Consider the following 23,086-nt stretch of genomic DNA (forward strand, 5'->3'; position numbering starts at 1 on the left):
TCTGAGGTGTAGGATTCACAGGAATGATCTAGGAGATGGAGAATTTTCACATCCTTAAATCACTGGAGTAATTTACTTAAGTACCTTTAAGGATGTGGCTGTAAGCATTGTAAAGTCTTACGATTTTATTAAAATATTTGGTGTACCTGTTTAAAGTCCCAACTCTGGAATCATGGTCAAAATACAAATCTGCTTTCAACTTTTAGTAGGAATTTTGAGTCCTCCTGGTTAAGCAAAACATTATTTCTTAAAGATCAACCAGAGACAAATGAAAATAATTTGTTCCCATTTAGTATTCTATTAAAAAAATATTCTCCATTTGATCTAATAAATAATGAGGAGTCATATGACTTCCGGATTTTTGGGATTGCCAGTACAGTAATCAAATGTCCTATCACCACATACTGAATCTGCCCCAGAAATCCTCCTCAATTCAAGGAATCGTTAAACCTATTTTGTTGATAGGTTTCTCGACATCACATGGGACTGCACACAATCAATCAGTATTTCATTTCCATACCCCATGCTGCTCCCCCAAGAGAGCCAGAATTCCCCATGTCAGTTATCCTATCATAAGGCAGATCCCCAGCCTCTTGCAGCTCTTTGAACTAAGGCAGCTATGTATATCCCACCTGGATCTGGCCCAGATGCTTTATTCCTATTGCATGAGATGATTAATTATGTGGTTTCTTTCTGTTTGTCTGATAGAAGCTGAGGTAAGAGAATGATGGTTGCTTAGTGCACTGTTATTAAAAAGCTGCTTTTGATAGCCCTGAACAGGCTTGAGTTGTGTGCTACAACTAATCATAAAGCTGCTTGCTTGGAAATGTAATGCTTGTTAATACTACACTGTACTTTTGTAAGTAAACGAAATTTTGATTGGCTAGAGTTTAACTATAATCAGTAATTAAGGGTCAGCCATCCAGTAAACTCATTAGTTTACACCAATTACATTTGGTATAGTAACTAATGATTTCAGGGATCAAGCCATTTATTTCTAAGCTTTCAAAGTATAATTATTGTGTAAATCAGATAGAGTGTAAATCTTTTCCATACGTTTTGGTTGGTAATTGAGAAATAAAATGGTTTCCAAATGTATTCTCTGTCCAGTTTTTGTTCTGCAGTAGATCTCTCTGGGGACTCTTTAAAGTATATGGAAAAGGTGATGTCAACAGAAGTGTACGCTGGGCAAACTGAAACAGGATTAATTAATAGAGATGAAAGAGAAAAGCCAGCCCCTTGCAAATCATGGTCCAGGCCTCAACTTGGACATCACACCTTAAAATGACAGTTTACAATCTTAAGCATGAGTCACACAGATTGACAAGTATTCAAAATAGAAGAGAATTAAAAGTCCTTTATGTTTAATGTATAAAGGCTTTTCCAATATGCAGTCTTTAAGATGGTGTAATCTCTGGAGCATTTTGCTTTGAAGTTTAATATGTAGCTCCTCACATCCATAGAACATTTTCAACACGTTAAACAAATTAGTCTCTGGTTACAGAAGTTTTTAGATATTTACAAGTTGCCGTTTAACTAAATTTAATATGTGCCAGCGAAGTTGCTCATGCACTTGTTCATTTAGAAAAATGCACTTTTGGAATGATTAATAAATAAACCAGCCTTTCCTATGCCTTCAACTTTGGTGTTTATTTGAAAGCAATCTACTTTAAAAAGACATTAATATCCCTAGAATTATTATTAGAATAATTGCTTTTACTCTTCTTGGAACACACATTTTTTCTCATTTCCCTTCAGCTCAGACAGCTTTTGACTCAGATATAAACTTCCTATTATTATTCCCCACTCCCCACCCCAAAAATGAAGAATAGGAATTATACACTTTTCACTAAGGAATAATTAATTTGTCTCAAGTATTAGAACAGAGAATTGTAGAATGACTTTGAATGGTAGTCTCTAAGGAATAGCATTGTTTGTTCTCTTCAGTCTTTAATGAGCTTTAGTAAATGGCCAGGAAAAATTACCTTCTTTCTGTAATATGAGAGAAGCGAAGAATGAAGGAAGCTATAGAATCCCGAGGAGAAAAGGAGCAGCCACACACACACACACACACACACACACACACACACACACACTCTCCCCCTGTACCACATCACTTCCAATGGTTAGTGTTCTTCTTTGGAACTGAGCACTACAGCTCTAGTTTTCCATTACAGTTTAAACATATAATGTCCCTAATATTTTTGCAGGAGAGAAAATTCCTGGATGTCTCCCACACACTGACAGTATCTGGCTTGTGTTGGGGGACAACTGCCTACAGCTGAGATCTGGAAGTCATTCTGGCTTTCTCTGTTTTGGCATCGATTTTGTATTTTAAGACTCTTTAGTCTATTTTTATTGTATTTCCACCTTTAAAAGCAATTTGCCTTGTAGTGCTCCAGCGTGCTGCCCTGTCTTTTAATAGAATTCTTTTCCCTCCACCACACATTTGCTTCCACTCCTGTCCAGAATGGTAACTGAGGCAGCACTGGCAGGTGTTTGTTTCAGCTACAACTACAAACCTGCCACCAGAGGGTGTGTTCAGGAGCACACTGCCCTCCCCTCCAGTCTCCACACGTCCTCACTACCCAGTCCCATATCAAGTCAGTGGTGCTGACGCAGCTCTGTGGCTGCTCTGGGGTACGAGGGAGCTGACCCAAGGCAGCCAAGTGAGATCAGCACAGTTCTAAAAGGAACTTGTTGAGCAGGGTCTTTCTCCAGTCCATCCTGTTGGAGGTGTTCCAGCTTGTATGGAATAATTAAATGGATTAAATTGATTGTTCTGTGTGCTTGCTTTCAAAGCACTACTGAGAGCAAGAAACCTGGGGTTTGCTGCTGTCTTCCAGGGAATACCTCCATACTTGGTTTTAATATTGGCTGGGGCAGGCCCTGGCAGATGTGGTTTCCCCACCCAGGTGAGTGTCTCCACTGCAAAACTAAAAAATAAAGCTCAAGCTTTCCCACTTGGAGAAAGGACTCGGGTCACCCTACTCACAGAAGGGTTGATAATCTCTTGGGTAGCGTGCAAATTCAGGGGGCAAGAGATTCAACTTCAAATTGCCTCCAGCAGAGCCTACATACAAGTCTCCCATATCCTGGCTAAACTGCACCAGCCAGGAGACTGAACCACAAAGCTCAGGAGAAGAAGATGGGCACAGGAGCAAGGACGAGAGACGTGCAAAAGGCGACAGTGCTGTCATTATTATTCTGTGAGAAAAACCTGGCACAGGTGTGCAGTTCCTAGAAAGCAGCAGAGCAAGCGTGGTAAGTAGGTAAAGCAACACACAGTGTTACAACACCTTAGTCTGATTGTGGCTTTGGATCATGGGAGGTGCTCTCATGGCAGACATCAGATTGCTGACTAGAGCTCAGGGTCACGAGGGATGTGAAGAGAGATGATGAAAGTGGGGAGAGCTGCCTGGACCCATCCCAGACATTCAGGGAGAAGATAAAAGTAAAAAGCTGCTGCCAAAGTAAAAATAATTTCTGTCAGGGGCTCGCTTCAGTGCAATTGTTGGAGAAGAATAAATGGAGAAAAATGGTTGAAAAATAGATAGGAGACAGTGAGAATGGGACTAGTAAGTGAGGCAGAAATGTTGGAAAGAAGACAGAGGAAGAAACATCAGACAGCAACAGGAGGATTGGACAAAGAAAATGGAAAAAAACCATTACTTACCAAGACACTTCACCTCTCATTGCCTCAATCTTCTGGCAATAAAATAATAACAGTAAAAGAATCACAGAGCATTGCAGTGACTTTGAAGTCCATAAATATTTAGGAGACATTTAAGTGTCCTGTTGATTGGGACTGTGTTAAAAGGGGAGCAGGAAAATTTAAGAGAATATTTTGACAAGTCTAAATCAGGGCTATCAGGAGGTAAAAAAGGAATAGGACTTACATGCTTAATTTTGTATGTGTAACCAAGTATTAAAATCCACACCCAAGAACATTTACGCTTCTTAATAGTGGAAAAAACTGGGCCTTTTTCAGACCAGAAAGAACACATGGTTTAAGGCATGCAGCCACTCTTTCTTCTGTAACAACCCACTGTAACTCCTATAATTTATTTCTCCCAAGATTCATTTGAACATCTGCAGTATCATTATTTGAGTTTGTTATACTATTAGCTTTAAAATTTTATAAGCCATACAGTAGGATAGGTGACAAGTTGAAAAGTTAAGGAGGGTTAATTTAAAAGTTTTAAAGCAAAGCTATTTTTGAGTTATATAAGTTAAAAAAATGCATCTGAATCCAAACCTCCATGGTTACATTTAAGTAACTCAGAAACTGCTGAAAGGATTTTCTTCGAACTTCACTCAAGACAAATCCCTCTGGGCTAAGACCAAGCATGAGAATTTAACTCAAAAGGTGATTGTTGTCTGAAGGGAGTTTTCTTTTTCCTTTTTTTTTTTTTTCCCCTCCCCTCTTTTTGCTTGTTTTGTTTTCAATGTTCTGAAAAAACTAAATAGCACTAAAAAAAGTAAGGGTCTGGAGTGTAACTGTTTCATCTGCATTTTATCATTATAATAAGAAAAATGATGTGCAGAAACTACCTTTTCATTAAAAACAGACCTCCTGCTTTGCCTTCAGCTATTCTAGCAGTCTTGGTACCCACCTCTAGTGAGCATTTGATAATGCTGTAACTGGTGGCTGAACAGAGAAGTATCAAGCTGTACTCTCAACCCCATCTGCAGCTCCTCTGCATGCCTCAGCAGCTCTGAGCAGCCCTAATACTACCCTAAATGGACAACTGAGGATTCTCCCTAACAGGAAGTCTTCAGAGAGCAGACAATCAGCAGCTCTGCAGCCCTCTTCCCTTCCCCATCCCCAGTTCATGGGAGGTGAATCAGGCTCTGTACCTGCACACTGACCTAAACCATGTCTTGATTTCTTACTGGTCCAAGATTTGGAAGGCAAGAAAGGCAGCTGGCAGTCAGGCTTTTCTCACTCACTGTTAACTTGCACAGTTAACAGTCATTCAGTCTTCCCCTTTACAGTTGCAACTAAGGGACTCTCCTCAGCTGTGTGGCTAAAGGAACCCCTGTAAAGGAAAAACCTGAACAACAAAATTTGAAATTCCAATTTTCTTTTTCAAAGGCCTTGAAGTCAGCCGTCTTTCATAGCAGCATCATGCGTCCTGGTAACCTTAGTATCTGGATAAAAAAAAATAAAAGGCAGTGGAATTTTTTTTTTTCTCCTAATCATTTCAACTCTCTCCCACATTTTAGTTTCTACAAATTGTCCCAGGGCAGATAAGAGCCTTTCCCTCCCCCTTCTAGCAGGCTTAATTCTGAGTCTCTGGCAGCACATCCCAGTTACTCACTCATTTGTTTGTTTGTTTTTCCATTTGCAACTTTTGCCCCCTCCAAAGAGCTGGTTTGCCCAGGGAAATTACAGCGACTTATTTCATTTCAAATGCATTCAGAAAGGCATTTTAATTGTTTCTTTTCATTTAAAGCAGCATCCACATTTGGAATTTGTGAAAAACCAAAGGGGAAGGTTTAGAATTTATTTGCTACAATCATTCACCACATGTAACGCAGGCAACTCAGATATATGCAGAATCAGCTTCCCTTGCCTATCTTTCACATACATGACCTGGATTAAAAGCTGCTTTGGGCAAGGGCCAGCTCATTGTTTGTGGCCCTGACACAATGTGGCAATACTGTAACACCTAGGGATTTGTTTCAGGAGGTCCTGATTTTTGAACCAAAATACACGTTTCCTGATAACTGCTAACAGTGAACAGTGGAAAATACAGCTGAAATGGGCATACAGAGATGCATCAGGGATCCATAGTCTTAGATTCAGTTCTTTGTTTAAATTTTGGGGAAGTCTACTGTGGCAAAAGAGGCCTCAGAGTTTATACCAGGATGTGGTGGCCTGCAGAGGGATAAGCAGTTCCTGGAAGCTTGCAGCTGTACCACCCAACAGGCACAGGCAAGTTTTGGCAAACATTGGAAAAAAAACCAGAGGAACTTAAAAAAAAAAAAAATCACAATATTTAAGCATTCAGAAAGCTTTTCCATTCATAAATGTCTCATCTGCTCTCCACCACCAAATTCTGGGTATCATTTTTCAGTCAGCAATTGGCATTCAGCACTTTTAGCTGTCTGTTGCTATCTCATTCATACAGCTTTTTCATTGCAGGTCAATATTATCTGACTAGGCTCAGATTAAATCTTAATACACCGTTCATCTGAAAAACACCAACTCCAAGCACATTTGAAAAATTGCAAACATAAACAGTATAGCTTCCATGGATGAGGATGTATTAAAATGTATTCCAAAGGGAAGAGTAGTAGGAAAAAGAGGAATGTGAAGTTACGATCACAGAAGAGAATGCCCTTTTTCAGCTGGGATTTCATGTAAGAGTGAGAACGAATGTGGCAAATAGAAGAAAGGTCTGTCTTCTCACTGCTGCTTCTCTAGCAAAGATGATTTTCACATCAGCCACGGTAAAATTAGACAGAGGAATAGCAGATCTGAATATTGTATGGGAAGATGTGAAATGAGGAAGAGTTCAGTGCAGTTCAAGAATGGCTAAGTATAATGAAGGCAAATGGAAAGTAAAAGCTGAAACAGGAAGAGATGAACTGAAGGAGCCTAATATGAAAACCCAAGTTTAATTAATAAAGACAGGCAGAGCAAGCTGAACAGAGAAGACTCATTTAAAATGTCAAAATATATCTTTAGTTCTGGCAGCTAAAGTAAAAATAAAAGCAACATACATAGAAAAAACATGGAAGTTGAGGGGTGCAAGATTGGGTTCAAGGACGGGAGTGCTGTGAAAACCTGAGACTACAGGAAAGCTCCGCTGGCAGATTACAGCACTGTTTCCAGCGCTTATTGCTGTCTTCCAAAAACCCAACATACTGCTCCATTAGCAAAAGGGATCACAAATCACCTAATCTGTTTAAGTTAAGGCAGCCAGAGTCATTTCACCTGCTGATGAACATGGATATGAGCTAACCAGGCTGGCTTTACTTGTAGTGCATTAGGGAATGCTTGCTTCTGATGGCAGAGATATGGGGAGGGACCAGGACAAGCAGCAAAATATAGTGTGGTTTTCAGCTAGTAAAGGGTGTCTAAAGGCTCTGGTGAAGATACTTGTTTGGTCTAGGTGAACACATGAACATGAAGACTGGAACCAATACAATCTTAAGGTTGAATAGAACTCAAGGAAAAAGTTATCATCAGCAGCACAGAGAGGAAGAAAAATCTACATCTCACTGATACGAGTAAGGAACACTTGCATCAAGTGAATTGGTAGAGCTAGGAAGCACAACAAAAGATGAGTTTCCATATCAGTAATTTACTGCTGTTATCCAGAATGGTTCTGTTCTCCAAGGTAGGTGGATCATGGGAAGTTTGTTTCACTTCAGCTATTGCTACAACAATGCAAAGAGAGAACTTTGGTTCTAAAAGGGGAGAGATTTTAGAACCATTAAAATAACATTAAACTGAATCATGGAAATATTCTCAGTAGTCACCCGTGTTGCTCCCTATAATTATATCTGAGAATCACAAATACACATTTTCTTGAGAGACCACCCCTTCTGTATTTTTAGGGGGTCTGAAGCTCTAAAACCTTTGCCATTAACTTTATATCTGTCTTCTACATTATCACTTCTACTGAGGCCCTTAATATCTGACTCAGCAGGCCTTATGTTGTTTAGTTTTCCACTATTTATCTCCTTATTTTGGCCAGCTGTCATTCACATTTCTGAAAAGTTCAGCTGAAACCAGTAGTTCATATTGCTGGTACTTTGTATTGTAAAAATTATGCAGTAGAATTTGCAATCCAAGTCATTCACAGAACGTTGTTATACATCACATAATTTGCCAACAGCTAAATTAATCTTGCTTCACAATGTGAGGCTGTGTACATGTGGTTTCTGATACAAAAGGCTCCAGTGAAATCAACAGTATAGGCACCATATTAACTCAGAAACGGCTTCTTCAGGTCCATGAAGCTTAGTCATGTGCTTGCTAATTTAGAACTCAAAGGTAAGCAAGAATCTCAGCTCTCCTTTTTAAACAGTGTGAAGTTTCAATCCAATTTACCTTGCGTAGATGAAAACATAAATCAGTAGCTGGTCTCCACTGCACATACTAATTTAATGAGCTGGAGCTTTGACCACATGTGTATACACACTCTGGAAACCTGAAGACCTTTCTCTCTAATACTGCATTAGGTTTGGATGCATGCCAAAGAACTATCTGTAAGCTGAAGGGAATAGGGAAAGGCAGTCTGGCCCACCAGTCAGCACCAGGGCCTAAAACAAGGGTATGAGACACAAGTCAGGGGTCAAGCACCATCCATAACCTCCAACTGATGATCAGTTGAAGATATTCAAGAGCTGCTGCAAATAGCACCAGAGCCCAGACAGCAGCCCTAAAACATATCTCAGGACAATGTCTAGGGTCACCACAGCTCAGCTGGCATAGGCTGGATCCAGTACAACGCAGAAGATCTGGAAGAAAGTTCCAAGAAGAGGGTGACACAAAGGCTTCCTCAGACCTACATTTTGGCTCGTTGCCTAGGGTACTACAAAACAAGCACATTTGGGTTTTTTTCCTAGTAGGTCTTCAAAAAAGGCGCGTAATGACAGCTCTGTTGGAATGCAAAATGAAATTTATATAAAAAAAGACAGAGGATAAATATTCATGCACCACCACCAAGTCTCCTTTGGCACCATTCACATTGTGTGACTTTTGTTGACCTGACAAGACTGTGACCTGAAACACAGACTCCAAGACAGCAGTGTCTCCTCAGCTGCTGTCTCCTCTCTGTCTTGTCCCAAAGACCATTGACCCAGAAGGATGAAGCCTTGGATTTATCATTCTCAGACCTCCATGCATCTGAGTCCATTCACAAACAGCTCCTTTCTGCAGTACTAATCTAAGCCAATTCTCTTCACACACTTGTCCAGGCAACAATTCATCCAGTACCAAGCTGTTGTTTCAGACATGCAAAATGGTTAAAACTGACTTCTCTGAGATGTTCCTGAGCAAATAATCTTAAAAACATGACTACCAATGTCAGGTATCTTTGGCTCCACAGAGAAAGTCAACGTAAAGCTGGCAAAAAGCAAAATAAAGGCAATGGATATGGGTACAGCATAGAAAACCAAAATGCTGTTGGCACATCAATTCATCGTACAAAAGCAGAGATTGCAAGGCACATTCAGATAGGGTCATACTGGTCACCTCTGGTTATAGTTACACTCCTCTCTCTACTACGAGAAGAATGAAATCTATGTCAGATTTTTGCTTAGGTGTCAAAGGAAAAACAAAATTATATTAACCATCTCTGAGAATCTGAACAACAGAATTAGTAATTTATGCCAGAAATTATTTTAAAAGAATGTTTATCTCAGCTTATCAAATCACACTTATTAAAAATAAAAAATGAGAAGTTCTGTGATGTGAGAACAAGTTACACTGGGGAGTGGAATGCCAGGACATCCCCAGTCTGTGGGATGCAATGGGAGGGCCATCTGCTATCAACATCTAGGAAACCTGCTTTTGGTGGAGAGTTTCCTTGCAGTCTCTGTTAAAGTAACTGACTTTGGCTCTTATTGCTCTGGTTCTATCCATACTTGCAGTTCAGAATGCTTCAAATCTATGCCTTGCTGAGGACCCAAGCTCACTGCCCTCTAAACAGGGGGAAGTCCTCTATGCTGGGGTCTCTTGGTAGAGTCATGCTGAAATCAAAACAACTTTGCACAGGCACAGGAATCCCTGCTGCCAGGTCCCAGCCCATAGTACAACTAACGCTTGTCTAGAAAACACACACACACAGGTTTTCTGCCTTGAAGAAAAGCCAGCAGAAACAATTTGATTATATTTCTTTCTCTCCTAGCTACATGAGAGTGTGATTTATTTTTGCATATTTTCATATGCAAAGTCACACTGGACCCAACAGTGCAAGGTGTTTGGTTTCTTATTAGAAATGTTATCAAAAGGCAAACACAATGCACAGGAAGGTTTCCTGCAAAGTAACGAGGTTTCAATACCATACCACATCATGCCGACAACACAGAAATGTTTTATCAGGTTAAAACTATTTTTGGTAATTACAAAGGAACTGAAAGAAAAAACATGCCCCTTAAGCTGACAACATACATTTTATACAGAAAGAGACAAGATACGAGACCATGAAAATTGTACAGACACAAATATTTGAGATGTAACTGAGAGGCAGAAAAATATATTAAAATGATCGTTGATTGAGCAGCATAGAAAAATTTCTCTTAGCAGGAAAAACCAGATTTTTACAGGTCTCTGAGAAAGCAGAACAGACAGTTCTGTTTGTGTTGTGTGACAATACATAACACTTTCACCTGTAATTTTACAGCCATTCTAGATATTGATGACGGTCTCTTTTGATATAGCTATTATTGCCTTTTTTTTTTTTTTTTTTTTTTTCAGATAGAGAAACCAGGTTTCCAGAATGACTAAGAGACTGTACTAAGGTCAAACAGTAAGTCAGGGACAAAGACAGAAACAGACCGGTTCTTGCCAATCTTTTTCTCAATCTACCCCATTAACAGATTGTACAACCATGAAAAACGATCTCTTCCCTGTGAAAAGGTAGGTTTTGCAAGGAAGATAACAAGTTCCACCCGTCTCTCCAGCTGATACTAGCAATAGTGAAAATTTCATTCTGCAGAAAAACTGCCGATGCAGCACTTGTAAAAAACCTCCAAATTCATGTGCAGATCAGAAACTGCCGGAGCGCTTTCAACAGCTGCAGCTACCACACACTTGCAGAGAGTCATTTGAACTCATCAGATCTGACTGTGGGACAGACAGCAAAGCCCAGATGGCTCGGCTGTACACAAAGCCATCCAACCTCACGTGGGATGAGGCACGGCGTGGTTGGGGCCCCGCAGATTTTCTGGGCACCAGGTTAGGATGGCAGAGGCCAGTGCAGCAGCCCCACCGGCCGGCCTCAGTGCCGCTAAATGGGGGACGCCGACAGGACACACACACACACACACGTGCAAGCGTTTAAATAGTTGTTATTGGGGACTACACAAAAGCCTACGATAGACATTTTGCCTTGGGATGTTTTTACTGCTCTGTCGCAGAAAACAAAACAAAACAAAACCAACAAAAAAACCCCACGTGCTAGTCTGAGGGCTCTTTTTTTGCTTAACCAGCCCCTTTATTACTGCCCAGCTTCTCTCAGTACATACCCTTTCTCCTGCCAAGCCTGTACTGCTCCAAAGGTAAAATCTCATATCTCAGGCAGAGGTTCTCGACACACATTTTTCACGTGCCTGATTTCACTACAGGTCAGGCTGGGCGGAATTTGAGGGTGTCTGTCCACAGGCCTGTACAAAGCTGGCCCTTCAGCCGAACCAGGTAACTGAGCTCAAGCCCAGCGTGACGGGGTGAGTGAGAGCCGTGCCTGCCCTGCATGCAGCCCCACCGCCCTGCCCGTGGCGCTGGGAGCACTGCAAGAGGGTTTTCAGCAGCGCCGGCCGTCCACATCCTCGGCAGAAACCAGCTGGAGGAAGCTTGGAAAGCCCGGCCTTTTTATTCTCCAGAATTAAGACTTTGATTAGCTGCTGGCACAAGACCAAAACTCCATCTGAAATGCTTTAGACAACCCATCTGCACTGGGTTTGGGAGTCTGAGGAGCGCATGCTGCGGCCCGCTCCTCACCCGTGCCAGGCAAAACCCAGGGAGCGAGCGGGGGGTGGGGAGCGGGTTGGGGAGGAGCGCCCAGGGCAGCGGGAGCGCTCTCAGCCCCGCACCCAGCCCGCACCCAGCCCGCACCCAGCCCGCACCCAGCCCGCACCCAGCCCGCACCCAGCCCGCACCCAGCCCGCAGGGCTGCGGCCCCAGGGCTCCACGGCCACCCTGAGGGCCGCAGGCAGCCCCTGTGCCCGGGGGGAGCCTGGGCTCCGCTGCTCCTGCACCCGGCTTGGCTGGGGATCCTTCCCTCCCCTCACCCTCCCAGACCCCTGTGGTCCTTCATGAGCGTCTCGTGATAAATTCCATGATTATTCAGCTCTTGCTATCAACACCAAAATACATCGCTCAGAGTAAGTTAGCCGAGATTCATTAGAATAAGACATCTAGTAGGCACATGTACTTTATTAGCCTCTTACACCAATAGTTTTAATTAGGTACATATTTCACAACTCTGAAGCTACTCGAGTGAAGGGCTCCTTTTATCTCTTTTATTTACAGTAACAAGCTATCAAACAAATACCACCATAATTAAACTCAGATAAAAAAAAATTAAATTTTCACTAATGGTGACCTACTCAAGCCCCTTAGGTTTGGTAAACTTTGGATTTTCAGCGGATGAAGGAAACACCCTGCAGCTGGACAGGGCGCTAGGGCGGCTGCCCCTGGCTCCAGCCCTGCCTCCATGTCACCTTCAGGTAGGGAGGAGAGCGCTGCCTCGGATAGAGACCGCGGGGATGAGAAAAGTGATTAAAATCCAGAACGTTGCTAAATTATTGATGAGAAATTTAAATGATGTTATAAAAGAGGGAAATACAGGCGAAAATGTTACACATTCATGGAATTTTTACTCATGCATAATAATAAGTTGAAAACACTTTAGTTATAATGCTTCCGAAATTGCAGGGCGGGCAGGGGGGTGGGCGCGATGCGTTTCTCGGGCCCGCCCGCCCTCACGCCACTCGGCGAGCAAGGGCGCCACCTGGCGGCCGCTGCGACGAACGGCGCGCGCCGCCGCCGAGCGCGGGGCCGGGGATGGCGGGGCCCGGGGATGGCGGGGCCCGGGGATGGCGGGGCCGCCGCCCGCCCGCCGGGCCCCGCCGTGGGCCGCGATGGGCTCTGCCCGGGCCCCGGAGGCTCTGCCCCGGCCCCGAGGGCTCTGCGGACGTGGCTGCGGCAGTCCCGCTGGCAGGAGTTACTCCCGCGGCGGCGCCCTGCGTTATTTGTTCTCTCACCTGCGGCGCGGACAGGTTTTCACTTCACAGGTGTTGGCAGAGCCCGCGTGCTTGGGGAGACCAGCCTGTCTGCTACATTCAACCGCCTGGTCAGCCTCTGGGGCTAATGCTGCCTGTGCTGTAAATAAATAAATAAATACATAAATACAATGTTCCGGGGAATAGGCATATGAGAAGACCCCTCTTTCTTCCCCCTGCACACCCAGAGCCCACCTGCTCCTGGGCAGCAGAGTGGGCTGCTTGAGCCCGCCAGGGGCTATGGACATCTCTCCGAAACCTCACCGAGCTGCCTCCTTGGCAGTAACAGCAGCAGTTGGGACATGGACAACAAAAAGTTTCCCCACGGCAATGCTGTCAAGTGGCATGTACCCCACAGAGCTGTGTTTTTGTCAAATGTCTATATAGGCTTTTCTGTAAAGATTTACTACGCTGTCTCTCGAGATTCCCCATACCAAAGTGCAGTTTGTCTCACCTAAAAAGTAAGACACAAAGGTTTCCTTTACCACAAGTCCCAGTCATCATTTTCCTCTTCCAAGGCAGGGGAAGAAACTTGCAAGTTCACAAAACTGGAACACAGCCTTAGCCACAAAATCTTTCAGACCTGCATGTCCCTCTGGATGAATTCCTTGGGGACATCCTGTACTTCCAGGTGCCTTTCAGTCTGATCAAGCTGGTTTTGGTAGCTGTGCAAAGCAGAGAGCCACCAGCTGATTATAGTGGAAGCAAATAAGACAAGAACAATTCCAGGCCATTCTGGGCCGTAAGGTCTATACAAATCCTGGAAGTCCTGCTGAATGCTAACTGGCAGCAAGCACCAATTACTGAGTAATGGGCTCTCCACATGCCCCTCTACTTAATAAGTAGACACAGTCTGCACTCACTTTTGGAGCTCAGTTGTCTCTGGTTGTAACACCAAGTGAATGCTTTGCAGAGGGCCAGTCTCACAGTGACTAAAGCTCAGATCATTATAGCAAAGTCTCAACCAAAAGAAACTGCCATGCTCTTCCCAATTGGAGCAGATGAAATAAAAGCTCTTGGACACAGTTCCTACGTAGGAGCCTGCCAGAGTCTAAAAACTGCAACATGATGTGACTCTAAAACAAATGTGTCATGGAGGGATACCCAGGCTAATTCTGAGGGAGTTAAATTTGCCTGGATGAAACTCTTCATTAGCACAGTGTTATTTCTACCACTTCTCCAGCCACTTGTGGTCCCTTTGGCTGTGTCACTGCACAGAGTACATTTGCTATTGTGAGCCGTGGATGGCAGCCGGGGTCCCTCTGGGCAAAGCAATGACATTCAGACCTGAAAAAAATTGTGCTTTCTTTTCTCCTTTGCTTCCTATGAAGTCTCAATTGACCATATTCTCGTTATTCTTTTGCCTGGACAACACTATGTAAAATTTTTGCTGAATTTTGGGCACTATGGTCCCTTCACATTTTCTGTCACAGGACAGCCCTGACTGTGACAGCTAGACGGAGATGCAAACTAGGTTTCACTGAATGCTCAAGCACCACATTTTCTCCCCAGATCTTCAAAGGAGTATGCTGCAGAGAAGATAACAGAGAAGATCTCTGTGAAATCATGGTGCAAAAAGAAGTTACTGCCAAATAATCCCAAAGCATCTGAGATAGTTTCCACAAAGAAAGCAGCAGGGACTCCTAAAACACAGTTTGTATGCATCCTTATTAAGAATATGACACCATTACTATCACAGCTAACACTATGAAAGGCTGCTGAAATGTTCAAAGGAACTTTGGTAGGTTTATTTTTCTCTTTGGGAAACAAAAGTTATCACGAAAGGCCTTTTAAAAGGTAGGAAACTTTGAGAACCTGGAGTCTCTGCAGGCAGCAGTTACATGCAAAAGGTTGCCCCCAGTTTATATTCCTTAGCTGTTTTACATTTTTGACACTGAAAGGAGGGTGTTTATAGTCAAGTAGTTAGCATCATGTTATTGTTTAATGAAGCCAGCTGCATAAGTGTAATGCCGTGGCTGAGACTTTTTTACATGTAAGCAAGTAAGAGAATTCAGAACCATGGTTTTTCAGCAGCCATGATTTTCACCCCGTGTATTATAGACAAGCAGCCATCTCTGTGTGTGCCAGAAGTGAGAAACCAGCCACTGCACTGAAGCCCAGCTGAAGTTTTAGGTGTCCCAAAAGACATATTAAATTCCAGCTTCATGAATTTATTACCATACATTTAATTGATGTGGCCATTTTTATCTGAAATTAGTTTCGGCCTAATTTTATATATAATGTGCAGCACAGTGAGGTAATGATGACTGTCCCATACACATATTTTAGTTCTATGCCATGACATCCTGTTAAATGTAGTTACCAGGATGGACTTTTCTTTGATTTTAATTCTGAAGTGCATACAGGAGGTGGAAATAGAACCCACTGACTGCACTAGTTCATTGTGTGAACCAGGGAGCCAATACAGATGTGGAACTCCATATTCATGCCTCAGCATGGGTGTCTCTTCAGTATCGCACCTGCAGGTATTTATATGATCACACGCTGAAATAAATGCAGCATGTGTGGGTGTGTAGAGCTGCACCTGTTCATATAATGAGATATTCAAAGAAATACACCAAGTTTTGTTGCAATTCCACTTCACAACATTCTTGTCCATTTTGTCTTGCATGTTCTGTGTTCTGTAGCCTTATCCCTGCTGCTGCTGAATCTTTCTCTGGTCTGGACTGGACTGTCCTATGTACCCAACTGCTTCTCTCATCCCGGGGGAAAAACCTCCTACTTTGCCACTTCCTAAATGCTTTCATTCTAAAGACCAAATTCTGTGAACCATCTGCCTGTCCAACTTCTGCTAAGTTTGAAGTAGCTAGAAATGAAACTGTGCACACAAGGCCTATTCCACACCCTTTGGATTGGCTTATTTGCCTGCTTCATAAAGATCACATGGGCTTTTCCTGTTGGACAGCTAGTGACTGCCAAGTCCTGCTCTGGCACAGAAATACTACACATCCTGGGATTGGTTTTGAGAGCCCTCTTTCAGCCTGTGAAAGGACACAGACCTAAAATCTCATGGGGTTTATGCAGTGTAGAGCCTAGTATTTAGTATAGTAAAAATATTATTACATCAAAGAGCACAGAGAACACAGACATTGTTCTCCCCGTTTTTTAGAGGAGGAAATTAAGCCAAGGTATCCAAGTAAACTGCCCAAGAAACCATCAATTAGGCTAAGTGTTGGAACATCCCTTCTTACATGAAATTTCAAACTGTGAAGTAATTTAAAGCTCCTTAAGACTGAATATGTGCCTGCCAGAAAGGTTAGACATCACATCATTGGTGGTAACTTAGACTACAAGAGAAAACATGAAGAAAATGAAACCATTATTGCTATGCAAAAGTTCTGAAGCCACTGGACGGTGACTTAGAAATATTTGGATGTTGTGTTGTAATTCCACTCCACCATAAAGACTTGAAGTATGTTTATCTGTATATATTTTAAGGAAATAGGAATATTAAGAAATATAAGTTGCTCCTTAATACTTGACAGGCAGGCTCAGCATTTCCTAATGGCAAGTGTAGGAGAAAGTGCTACTTAGTCTTTAGGCCAAGGGACTGTGAGAAGAGGAACGAATTCTCCTCTGACTTTTTTTGCCTCATAACTGGATAGATCAATCAATCATTCCATGCCTTAGTTCATGCATCTATATCACAGATAACATCTCAAAGAATTTCCTTTTTCCGAAGGGGAGAGCCCCTCTTTGCCCAGTCACATATTCTGTTTTCCCTTCCCTTCTGACAGATGCTTTGGTGAAAGAGAGATTTGGTTTATGACATTTACTGCGTTTGTTGTGCTGACATCACAGAGTCAACAAGAACAAGTATTTATACTTCTATTACGCCTTCATTGAACTGAACAAGGTGTTCAACAGGACATTTTAATTATAATCCCACTTCTAACAGCATGAGTAAAGGTGTTTAAAAAACACAATCAAGCATGAAATAGAACAGTAAACATGCCATTTCAATTACAAAATTATGTATAAGCACATCCTTGCACAGCATAACATTTGAAGACTGCAAGAGATGCTAAAATCCTCACTGAAACCCTGGGAGGTTTTGTACACAGGATTGACAGAGCCAAAATACTCCTTCCTCCCACTCCTTTGTAAATTCACACTGAATGTTTGACTCCAGAGAGAAATTCATAAAGCCCCAAACTGACAATTTTCTGTAGAGATTTCCATGGAGAAAAAGTAGCCTTGAGCTTTTTTTCCCATTGCACTGTCATGTCAGACACCTGTTCTCTTTGCAGACCTCTTTCTCACTTCCCGGCCCAACAGTTCTAAAATAGAAAAGCAAATGTCCTGTCATATCCTTGCACTGTTATCCAGCCCACCTACCTGTCCCAGTAAAACGCTCTCCAGCGGGAATGTAACAGAGGAAATACTATTTCATGTTGATAGTTACATGTGACCCACCAGAAACTTCTGGACATCTGTGGCCCTTCTGGGCACAGGAGGATACTGGGCTGCCCTTCAAAATGCTGTAAATCCCCCAGGCTGCCACTGATGTAATGTGACTTCACCCAGTCCTTGGGTCAGGAGACTGGTGCAATACACTGTTTTACAGTGGATGTTCAGGGAACTTTGTTTCCAAAGCTGCTCCCTGGGAACAGCTGGGAAGCTGCCTTCTGGTTGCACAGACACTCACTCCAGGAGCTTCTGATTGAGCATATATGATGTTCAGTTTGGCAAGTTCCACCCTCTTTCTTCAGTGAATCAACACACACTGCTTAGAATAATACAACCAGGTTGTCACAGAAGCCTGACAGCTGTGACAGGCTGCTGTAACTCAGATCTTTCCAGCGTTCCAAACAAAAGAGAATGTTGATGTTTCCAGTGTTTAGGGCTGGGGACAGGACAGGGAGGCCAGTTCTGTCCAATGTCTTGGGGTGGCTGAGACACTGTGTGGAGACAAGTGTGCAGGAAAAGGGATGCTGTGATGGGAAGATAAAGGTCAGAGGCAGATTTGCCAGCTTTCTGCAGCCAGATGAGGATGTGGACACTGCTAGGTGCGACTTTTCCCTGTCCTTCAGGGAAACTCCTCTCTCCAAAGCAGCAGAACAATGCCCTCCTGTTTCTCCACACAGCCCCAGTGAGGAGAAAATTGGAACAACTTGCATTTCTGCCATGCAGATTAGACTTAAACCAATGCTGTATGCATTAAGCTCACAAAGACATCTGGAAATCATAATGTGAAATCTGGTGCTATCTCATGATCTGGACTATTATCTTTTCCACAAACTGTACTGTTCTGTTTAATAGACTATGTGATTGTCCATGGTATAGAGTCTTCTAGAAAATTTGACCTGAAAATTATTCCATTATTGTAATTTGATATTATTAACTTTCTCAAAAATTTTATGGTCATTTAAATTACCCTGTAAATACAGTCAATAATTACATGAGGTATGTATCAATATTTAATAAGCTGCCAAATATGTATGTATAAGCATTTAATTGACAAGAAACTGTATGGGCATCTTTAGGTATTTAATAGCACAGACAGCATTAAAAGTTTGACTGTCATCCCTTTTTTGAAATACAATTTGTTATTCTTTCACTAGCCTTTCAGAACTGAAGGAAAAACTCAGCGTATTTTTTCCATTTCTGGAAGAACCTGTCTTTCTTAAAATGCCAGAGCACCTCATTAGTGGAAGCCTTGGTTAGCTTGTAGATAGCTGGCAGAGGTGTTTTGTTGTGCTTGTTTCCACTTCATTTTTCTCCGCTACTATGAGTAAGTAGAAGTAAAAGCACAGTTTTCATTGCCTTTAATGGGAGCAAATCTGCTTTTATTTCATGGCTATTTTCCATTCTTCTCCTGGCACTACACAGAAATGCATGTGAGGTGAGGTGCAGTAGAGAGGTGACTTGGCGGTGAGGGTTCCAAAAGCCAACACTAAATGCAGATAACATATTTTTTACTAGTTATGCACATCTACAGACCCTGACAGAAATTTAAGAGAAACCCTATATGGAGAAGTCATTAACCAAGATTTAAATTCAGGAAATACAGGAAATATGGAGGAACCTAAAAATTAAAGGCTCACATTTAACATCTCTCTACTTAAAGCAAATCAGCAAATGAGGCAAAGCTGTGAAGTTCATTGATCCCAGAAGAAATGAACATGAGACCTACCTGATTCCTGAAGCTTCTCCTTGAATGTACCATTTTTGTTAGAGAACAGTTGTGCTGCTTCTTCTCTCTTTCAGAATGGCTGGAGCCAGTTCAGGTCCTCCCCAGCTTCTGGATAAATTGAGTTCCAACATCTACAACTGAACAAACATGGAGAAGGTTTTAAATAATTTTCTCACCACCAGATATAACTCAGGGCATAATTATAAATTGGGATCATAACTAGTTTGTCCTGAATAGTTATGAGAGGTAATGATGCATGGGAAGGAAAACATCTCATTGATGAAGAGAACATAATTTTCAGGGCCAGTTTTAGAAAGCCATATGTTTTATCTATACATTCAACACAGAAACAAGCATGAAGCTTGGCATTTGAAAGGTCAGACTTTAAATTGAAGCCATTGTTCAAACATCTTTTCTTGCAATGAGAAGCAGAAACAGCTAAGGCAAAGCAATCTAAGTCTTCCCTTTCTGGCTCTCTTGTGCATCAGGGAGCTGGATTCAAGAGCAGAGTTAGGGCTGGTCTATCTGTGCCTGCCTTCTGTAGGCATTTGTTTCTCTTTGCCAGGGATGGGCATGCCCAAAGGATGAAACCTGTGCAGGATGAGTTCCTGACCATTGCTTCTTGGCATTGCTGAGGCCCAGAGCCTGACCATGGGTCACTGTGTACTGCTGTGGGGCTGGGCACCTGGAGCACCAGCCAAGCCCACAAATGGGGACAGGGTGATGAGCAGTGACATCGGTTCATCAGCAAGCCCAAGAGGTGTCAAGACCTTGCAGGCACAAAAGCAGAGGGGAGTGGAAAGGAATTAGCTGGGAGATGATACAACTGCTCTGCAGAGCACAGCCACAACGGGAGCTGTAATCACAGAGGAAACAAGAGTGTCTGCTTGAAACACTATTTCTGCTTTTTTCTGTGTAAATATAGGAACTATGACTTCATGTCTCGCACTTCGAGAGATGTACTCTTGGGCTTGTTTTCTTCCCTATCAGAGCTCTAAGAAATCCAAAACGTGTCTCTCTATTTCAGTTCTGGCTGGAGGTTAATCTCTAGAAACAAGTAATGTAACATTTCCATCTATCTTTTCTACTCTTTTGGCAGTTTTAATTATACTAATATGCTATGACAATTTAAACAAGACACATCTCAGCTTCTGGCCTGCTCTGTAATGGTTCAGCTGCTACATGTGCTCCAGCATATTTTGTTCAGACAGGCTGCTGCTGGAGGCAAGGGGGAGGCAGAATAGTGCCCTTCTGTCATGAGAGGTTTCATTGCACTGATCATTGTATGTTTGACAGATTCTTTGTCAATGTCAAGTGTCTTTTGTGGTTAAGCCCAGTAAAGCTAAAACAAAAGGTCTCCTAGATATTAGATATATAGTGACATTACTGAATTCACTTGGAGGCAGTAATTTTTTGTCAGCCTATGAAAAGAAAAATGGAGCTAATGGGAAAACAAAAGGAAGATGCTGGCATGCCTTTTTAGATATTTTTGTTTATGTCAGACATTGTGATTGACATCTGGCCCAGAACACCCCTTCAACCATTGAGCCTGGTGTCATGAAATAGAACAAAGAGAAATTGCCAGCCAAGAAAACACCACTGGCTCTGAAAGTACTGCTTTTTGTTTATTTTCTTTTAAGTGTTTCATTTTCAGTAATCAGTATTGCTACACAAAAGTAGTTCACTCACATGCACCCCCCAATTACTACTTGGACTTTTAAGATTTCTTCGTGTTTGCTTTTTTCCTGCTTGCTTGAATGGTAACAGAATGCTGGTTTGGTTGGATGACAGTCTGTCATAACAGTGATGTTTGAGGGTAGTGAAAACTGACGTGAAAAATAAAATCCACTGGCCTTTAACCGAAATAGCAGCTCTGGTTTTTGTGGAGTTGGCAGGCAGCATTCTTAAACCCCTTTCACAGTGAAGGCAGCTACAACATGTTTTTCTCTGTATCAAGCAGTTCCATCATGAAGTACATTATCTACGTCTGTTGTCATATCAGTATATTGCCTTTGAAGGGCAGTCTGCTGTTTCTTATATGGGCACTGCTCTTTTGAAGTGTCCTAAAAGGGTTAAGGTAATTTTATGGCTATTCTCCAGGGCCAGGCCAAATACAAAGCTTTAAAATTTGTTTAAGAGTGATTTTAGGGAAATACCAGAGAGCAGAATAGGTCCTGCAGACACAACACCAAGGAGTCTTTGTCACCGTCGTTCTACAAGTGCTGTACAGTTTCAGAGACCTGGTCAAAATTATGTATTAGCCGGAGGAAATTATTCCTTAAATTTCTAACTTCATCTTGAAAGTATGATGCTGAACATAATAGCAAATGAAAACTTTTCACAAGATGAGAACAAGGCAGTCCATCAGCCACTTCCCTCCATACACTTATATGCTGAAATTATATCAGAATATTTACCCTAATAAAAAAACTGCCTTAATCACTTTAAGTAATTCTGTGGATGTTGGCCCTTGAAATTCATCACATGTGCCAGAGTTAAACATTCTTGCACCATTTTAACAGGGTGCCCTTCAGGAACACTGGGGTGTATTCTCCCATAGAAGCAGACACTTAACTCCCCTCAGCATTAATAGCAGATATACTTACACTTCAAGTGGAGAATTTCTCTCCGTCTCTTTGCACAGTACTCTAAGAGGAACTTCGAAGAAATTGAGAAAAACAGAGAGCACAGTATATTAATTTTAAGGAGATGAAAGCAGTACATGTCATTCCTAAATTTCATGGAAAATGCACCGTTAGTAACAAAGATGAGTAGAAAATTTCAAAATCATTGTGAGCAGCATTAAAATCAGTCTTCCCTGATTTTCTGTTTTCCCCTTCTTTTCAAAGCACATACATTAAACTCATTTTATGCTTATAATGTATATAATGATTCTAGACAACATTAGAAGGACACTAGGATTCTCTCTATTTCAACGTATAAAGTGGCAAGCCAATTTATGCAGCTTAAACCATTGCTAAAGAAGATGTATCAAAAATTGCCTGTGATCATTACAAATAACAGCCTGAAATGTTCACAGAAGCTGTTTGCTTATCATATTTTCATTAAAACATCTTTTCACCTGATTTTCTTTTCCCATGCCTGTAACCTGCATTGTAATCAGTCTTATTAACTGAGAACATAAATATGATTTATTATGGTCTGATAATGGAAGCTACATGGACCAAGAGAAGGGATATATTGTCCTTTGATAAAATGGCTCTTTTCTCTCAAATAGAGCTCTATCATGAGAGCATGCAGAATGTAGTGAGTGATTATTTCCTGAGGGTGAATGATGGCAGAACCCTACAGAAAATCTTCTTGTTGGCCATGACAGCCTCCGAGTGTCCCCAAATCTCACTGAGTTTGACAACCTGCAGACACTTTTGATGAACTGTATTCTTCTGTCAGAGACAGCCTGTCTGGGAGGAGAAAAGGGAACCTTTATCGTCTGATCTGCTATTATTGTCTTGATCTTTTATAAGCAATCTCTAATGCACATGAATATAATATCCTTTCACAGAAGTGCCAAACATAATAGAAATGTAGTTAAAGGACCCTTTTCCCGGTTATGTAAATGTCCTAATACCATAATTAGAAAAGATGGGTTGTGAATGATAGCAGCAAGGAAAGGGTAATCAAAATGTTTTAACATTATCTTTCTGTTTTAAAGACCAAAATCTGTGATAAATAGCATTTTTGGTAGATATGTGGAACCAGCTTGTGCTGAAGCTTTTACCTAAAAAAAAAAATAGTTTTGAGTGTAAAACTGTTATATTTTCATAAAACACATAAATGGCAGCTGGTCTTAAGCCAGGAATGATTACTGGCAGATATGACTTAAAGAAAATGAGTATTCCACTCAAATTCCCTCCATGGCTGTTACAGAAAGAACAAAGCATAATTATTAAGTAGTGTATTTGAACAGAGGGGTGTTCAAGACCAACTAAGTTCGCCAACAAATCC

The 23,086-nt window shown here is 41.9% G+C and overlaps 1 long non-coding RNA gene across 1 annotated transcript; it reads right to left on the bottom strand.

Moving 5' to 3' along the window:
• Positions 1 to 12,921: 12,921 nt before the first annotated feature.
• LOC136294931 (uncharacterized) lies at positions 12,922 to 21,800 on the bottom strand. Its single transcript, XR_010722536.1, has 3 exons — positions 21,727 to 21,800; positions 19,121 to 19,257; positions 12,922 to 13,063 (listed from the first exon to the last, which is right to left on the bottom strand). It is a non-coding gene; the product is annotated as an uncharacterized lncRNA (long non-coding RNA).
• Between the last annotated feature and the right edge of the window lie 1,286 nt (positions 21,801 to 23,086).

The sequence above is a fragment of the Chamaea fasciata genome, unplaced genomic scaffold (assembly GCF_029207755.1).
Source record: "Chamaea fasciata isolate MVZ Bird 193981 ecotype frontalis unplaced genomic scaffold, bChaFas1.0.hap1 SCAF_10, whole genome shotgun sequence".
In the NCBI taxonomy this organism is placed as follows: domain Eukaryota; kingdom Metazoa; phylum Chordata; class Aves; order Passeriformes; family Sylviidae; genus Chamaea; species Chamaea fasciata.